Consider the following 6,671-nt stretch of genomic DNA (forward strand, 5'->3'; position numbering starts at 1 on the left):
GGGGACCAGTAAATGTTGATTTGCAACTTAATCTTTTGCCAATTTAGACATTTGCTATCAGCACATTCGTGGGGAGTAAGCCAATTTCGTCATGTCCAGTGACAATGAGGCTAAACTTCAAGCCCACGAAAGAGCCTGGCCGCCGGCCTGGGGTCTACATTACCATTCGGTTCCCTGGTTCCCCAACATCATTAGAGATACAATAATTCTGTGAAACAACCAAAAACTTTTGTTTTCTCCAAAACAGTTGTCAAAGGAAATACATTTCTGCCCACTTTGATAAGTGAAGAAAAACTGAAGAGCTCTAATTAAATGATAGTTTATACACTGAAAATTCATATTACCCAAAGAAGGAATGATAGCATTGAACGTGATCTCATTTTTTGTTGTGAACTGCTCTACCATCTAGGCAATCTGGAAATTGGTAGACAAGAAAAGGAAAAAAATGACTCATGAAAGAGAGTGTTCTGGGCAGTGCCAAAATTAAACATTGAATGAGAAGCAAATCATTAAGAGCCTGAAAAATGTCACTCAATACATTCAGCTATTTCCCTGCAGTTGGAGAGGAGAGAAGTTTGTATAATGATATTTCACAATGTGAGGGTTTATAACACCTTGGAACCTAGCTATCATGAATATATAATATGCATTACTTACAAAAGTATAAATCTCTGTAACTCTCTGGGAGAGCAGATGTCTTGCAGCTTTTCCCACAGGCTGGGAAAGAAACAGGAAGAGAGAAAAAAACTAGTGTTCCTGACTGGGACAAAAACTCATGACTTTGATATTTTCCCCTTCTGCTTGCCCAATCTTCTCCACACGCAGGGGAAGGAGAGGAACGGCTGTTGTGGGCCAACCAGTAGTAACCTTTGGAAGAAAGGGACCTCTGGCCCCACTGCTAATGAAGTGCTTAGGTCTCCTTGTTACATTTTCAGAACTATAAATATTGTTGATTAACTACTCTACTTGAAACTCCTTTACGGGTATATCAGAAGTAGAAATAAATGATTTTAACATTAAGCCAGTATATAGGACTTTCTTCATTGTGCTTGTTTGTATTCTTATATTAATAATCTTTTGTATTTTAAACGAAATTTTCCATTTTAAAAAATTAGTTAGCAATGAGTATTCCACTGTCGGTTTCCCGTGTGCCTTCCTATGATCAGAATCTCACACAAAAGACTTTGCTGTCTGTGCTCGCATGCCTCCTTCACGTCATGCCGCAGTTCCCAGAGCACCCTCTCCCCCGAAGTCTGTTTTCACCAACTGCTAGTGATCGCCTTCTGAACATCTCCCATGAAAGCTTACTCTAAATGTCTGAAAACGTGCTTGAAAAAATGCACACAGCTGTAGATGCCAAATAATTACATGAAAAATTTCTTCATATGTGTATTCATTTTCTATTGCCCAACAACTGATTACCACAAAAAAGAACATCTCTCAGTTTTTGTAGATCAAAAGTCTGGGCAGGGAGAAACTGGTTTCTCTGCTCAGGGCCTCTCAAGGCTGAAGTCAAGGTGTCAGCCGGGCATCCTCTCTGGGACCTTGGGGCCCTCTTCTAAGGTCACATTGTCGTTGGGCAAGTTCAGTTCCCTGTGGCTGGAGGACTAAGGCTCCTGTTCTCGTGCTGGCTGTAGGCAGGGAATAATCTTGGTGTGGCTCAGTCTTCTGACTTGCAATCCCCCTCCAGTCTCATATAATGTAACATAGTCATGGAATTACTAACCCATCGCTGTTTGCCGTATGATATAACTTAACATAACCTAATCAAGGACACGAACAGCCCATCATATTCAGAGGTTCCATCGCCACTTCAGTGTACGAGATCATACTAGGTGCACACCAGGGGGTGGGAATCTTAGGAGTCCTCTGAGAATTCTGCCTACCACAACATGCCACTAGAATTCAGAACTGAAAACCCTCAATTTCAAGTACTTACAATTATTAAAGAATGTGATCAACTACAATTCCATTACCATGTCTCTCTTCCAGATTTTCATGAATATTGGGCAAATTGACTAGATAGGTCAAGTGATTATATTTATATATAAAAATGTATTCGAGGACAGAGTTATGGGCTAGGTCTGTAATCAAGTATTTCCACAGAAAGAAAGCTGACTTGGGCAGAGGTCATGGGTGCTGAGAATACGATTAAATAGGATGGACAGAGGAACGGGGCAAAGAGGACGGAGAATAAGATGCACATGGTGTGTAAGGAGATACTGCTTTCTCCTTTGACTTTCCATGAGATACAAATTCAAATAAAGTGGGGGGTTCACTTTAATAAGTTTATGAAAGGATTTAAAATCTAATTCTTAGCTCGGAGAAAAATTTAAATCTTGTATTAAAAAATCAAGTCAAAAAGAAAATAATATACAAGCAAAAATACTTATAACACAAGATTGAAAAAAATATTAATTTTTCGAATATCCAAGTTTTTTTTTAATTAATAAAAAAAGACCAATAGTTCAATAGGAAAATGGTCAATAATAAAAAATTGTAATAGAAGAAATAAAAATGGCCAAAAGCATATGAAATAGTGCTGAATTTTGATAGTGGTCAGCAAACTATAAAAATTTTTAAAATTTTATTTTACTGCTAACTTATTAGCTTGTACTGCTGGTAAAACGTGAATTGTTACAGGTTTTTGAAAAGCAATTGGCAATATTTATTAAAATTCAAAAGCACATATGTCCTTTCTACCAGCAATACCACATTTGGAAATCAAATATAAGTGTTTGCCTGGCCAGTGTGGCTCAGTGGTTGAGCATCGACCCATGCACCGGGAGGTCACCAGTTCGATTCCTGGTCAGGGCACACGCCCAGGTTGTGGGCTTGATCCCCAATGGAGGGTATGCAGGAAGCGGCCAAACGATGTTTTCTCTCATTGATGTTTCTATTTCTCTCTCACTCTCCTTTCCCCTCACTCTCTCAAAATCAATAAAGAAAAAAATTCCAGTATCTGTCCTGGCTGGTTTGGCTCAACAGAGTGTTGACCCCCAGACCAAACAATCTTGGGTTCAATTCCGGTCAAGGGCACACTCCTTGGTTGCAGTTCAGTCCCTGACCCTGGTTCAGGTTGTGTGGGAGGCAACCAAAGGATGTGTCTCTCTCACATTGATGTTTCTCTCCACCTCCTTTCCCTCCCACTCTGTCTAAAAGGTACGCGCCCTTAGTGGGAACTAAACCCGGGTCTCTCTGGACCCCAGGCCGACGCTCTAACCACTGAGCCAAACCAGCCAGGGCTAAATTAGTATTTAAAAAAACAAATTATATCACTTACAAGAGATGAATATGATGCATCATTACAAGTAAAAAGTAAAATACAGAATAATGTGTATTTATAATTTGATATTTGTGAAAAACAAAACACAGCAAAAAATATTCCAAATTAGTATATAAGTTTAAATGAGCTTGGAGAAAAGTGTTGAAATGTACAGAACAGGCTGTTTACTTCAGAAACCTGGGACAGAAGAAAGAGACCTGAAGCTGACTTTTTATGCACCATTGTTTGGTTGCACTTGTTGCAATGAGATTTATAACTTTATTACCTATAAAGAAACTGTAAAGAAATGAAATAAAGATGTCAACTGCCAACATTCATAAGTAATTGTGAAATAATTTGAAGTGTCTGTGATTTTTGTTTTCATTTGAGAAAAAACCTCCTGGCAAAATAACTGTCAAATGATATAAACGATTCTAAAATGTCTCTAAAACCTTCAGAAGATTTCAAAACTCCCTGTCCACTTTGCACATTACTTGTAGAGTGATAGAGGTGTTTTTCTTACTGGTTCATTTAGGAACCTGACATTATCGAAGGCAAATATATAAGGTTAAATATAAGAAAGCTTTCAAAGGCCTTTAAAGGATTCTGCCTTTTTCTCTCAAGGGGCAAATGTTTGGCCCTTCAGTTGCCTCTTGGACTCCAGAAGAGTGGAAGCTGGGCATGTACCTTCCACACTAAGGGCTGGAAAATCCTTCTCTCTCTGAAAATTCTGACCAAAGAGAAAAGACCTATACATTCTGACATCGCAGATTCCCTAACAATAACACCCACCAAATAATCCTATAGCAAATCCCACAGTCAACAAATGCCATCCGTGTGTTCAGTTTCCCAACAGAAGCACACAACCAAGAGCCACCGGACATCTGAGATGATTCTAGCTTTATAATATGAGAGAAAATGAAGCAAAAGAAAACTATTAGAAGAAACTATCCATGAAAAGAAAAAAGTTTAAAAATCTTCAAAAGAATGTTAATATCCTGAAAGAGACAAGACACTGCATGCAAAAAATAAGTTGCAATTTAAAAAGAGTTCTTGAAAATTAAAAATTACCATAGCAGGGCCCTGGCCAGGTAGCTCAGGTGGCTGGAGCATTGTCCTAATATGCCAAGGTTGCGGGTTTGATGCCCAGTCAGGCAACATACAAGAAACAACCAATGAATGCATAAATAAGTGGAATACAAAGCAATATTTCTGTTTCACACCCCCACCTAAAAAAAAAATCAATAAAACAAATTATTATAGCAGGAATGAAAATCTAACAGAAACATAAAAGATTTCAAGACATTTATCCCTGAGTGCACCTTTTCTTAGAAAGCTACCTGTTGAAGTTCCCCCAAAATAATAAATTAATTCAAGAGAAAGATATGGGATCTAGGAAGGCAATAGTCTTACCCTGGAGAGAAAGAAGGGATTTCCCAGGACTAACTGCTAGTGATCGCCTTGTAAACATCTTCCTTGATTATACATACAATTTTACTCTAAATGTGTGAAAATGTACTTGAAAAATGAACACAGCTGTAGGTGCCTAATAATTACATGAAACATTTCTTCACATGTGTATTAATTCTCTGTTGCCCAATAATTAGTTACCACAAAATTAGTAGCTTGAAAGAACATCCATTAATTATCTCTCTGTTTCTGTGGGTCAAAAGTCTGGGCAGGGTTAAACTGGTTTCTCTGCCCAGGGCCTCTCAAGGCTGAAATCAAGGTGTCAGCTGGGCATCATTTCTGGACCTTGGGGCCCTCTTCTAAGGTCACGTTGTTGTTGGGTAAGTTCAGTTCCCTGTGGCTGGAGGACCAAGGCTTCTGTTCTCATGCTGCCTGTAGGCTGGGAATAATCTCAGTGTGGCTCACTCCATAGCCTCTCACACTTTCAACCTTCGGACTTCCAATCTTCCTCCAGTCTTATATAATGTAACAAAGTCATGGAATCACTAACCCATCACCATCTGCTGTATGACATAACCTAACATAATCTAATTAAGGATGTGAATAGCCCATCATATTCAAATTTTCCATCCACACCGAAGTGTAGGGGATCATATGAGGTGTGTACATTGGGGGTGGGGGGGGTGGGAGGGGGGAATCTTAGAAGTTATCTATGAATTTTGTCTACTATAACATGTCAATAGAATTCAGAACCAGGGAGATTCCAAAATGGCAGCAGAGTGAATGGAAGCTACACAGACCATTTCCCAGGACCAAACTGAAATTACTAAAATAAAGACAAATCGTCAGAAAAAAGCAACAGAAAAGCAGCTTGTGAAGACCATATAACCAGGGACACTGAATCGATCCTGGTAGGATTGCGGAGGCATGAGAGGGGCATTGGAAGCCCAAGGACAGCAGAGGTTTTAGCTGTGAGTTAAAGTCGCTTCGGTTAAAATCCCAGGCCCACTCCACAGCACAGAGGGCTGGGACAGAGCACTAAAATAGTTACAGCCACTCACCCTGGGCTCCAGAAGAGGGAGGGTGGACAGGACTGGAACTGTGTGGGGACACTTGGGATCTGGAGGGCACTCAGAGCTTTTGCTGTGTTGCGGCCATGCCAGATGGTGGCCATCTTACTCCTTCCAGGGCTCTGGGGAGAGGAAGCGGCTCCTCCCTTGGGAAATCCTATTATATGGAACACCAGAGGGAGTTTTTCAGGCAACTGAGAAACCACTGCTCTTCAAGTAACCGCTACTGATAGCCTCCAGGCAAAAAGCTAGAGGATAACTGTACCATTCCTGGGCTAGCAACTCTAACCAGAAAAGTAAGACTCGACAGTGGTGTTTAACGTGGGTCCTCCCTCGCTCATCCAAACCCAGGAGAGGGAGCCACAAACAGCAGAACACCAACACCCACAGGGAAAATTTGGCAGGCTCCAAAACCCACTGAGATACCAAAATGGTGAAACAAAGAAACAAATCCCAAATGAAAGAACAAGAGAACTCTACTGAAGATGAGATAAATGAAATGCAGTGAAACAAGTTATCAGTGGTAGAATTCAGAGCTATGATCTTGAGGAAGCTAGACGGCATAAGTAAGGACATCAACACCATGAGTAAAGACATAGAAACACTGAAAATCAACCAATTGGAAATGAAAAAACCACCAAGAAGAAATGAAGAATGACATAGCAGAAATAAAGAACACATTGGAAGGACTAAACAGCAGACTAGAGGAAGGTGAGGACCGTATCAGTGAATTAGAAGACGGTAGAAAAAAATCAATCAATCAGAAAACCAAAAGGAAAAAACAATTAAAAAACAGGAAGACAGTTCAAGAGAACTGCAGGAAAACTGAAAGTATAATAATTTTCAGATCATAGAAGTCCCTGAAGAAGAAGAAAATGAGCAAGGGATAGAGAATATATTTGAAGAAATAGTGACAGAAAACTTCC

Source organism: Molossus molossus, unplaced genomic scaffold (assembly GCF_014108415.1).
Source record: "Molossus molossus isolate mMolMol1 unplaced genomic scaffold, mMolMol1.p scaffold_m16_p_1, whole genome shotgun sequence".
In the NCBI taxonomy this organism is placed as follows: Eukaryota; Metazoa; Chordata; class Mammalia; order Chiroptera; family Molossidae; genus Molossus; species Molossus molossus.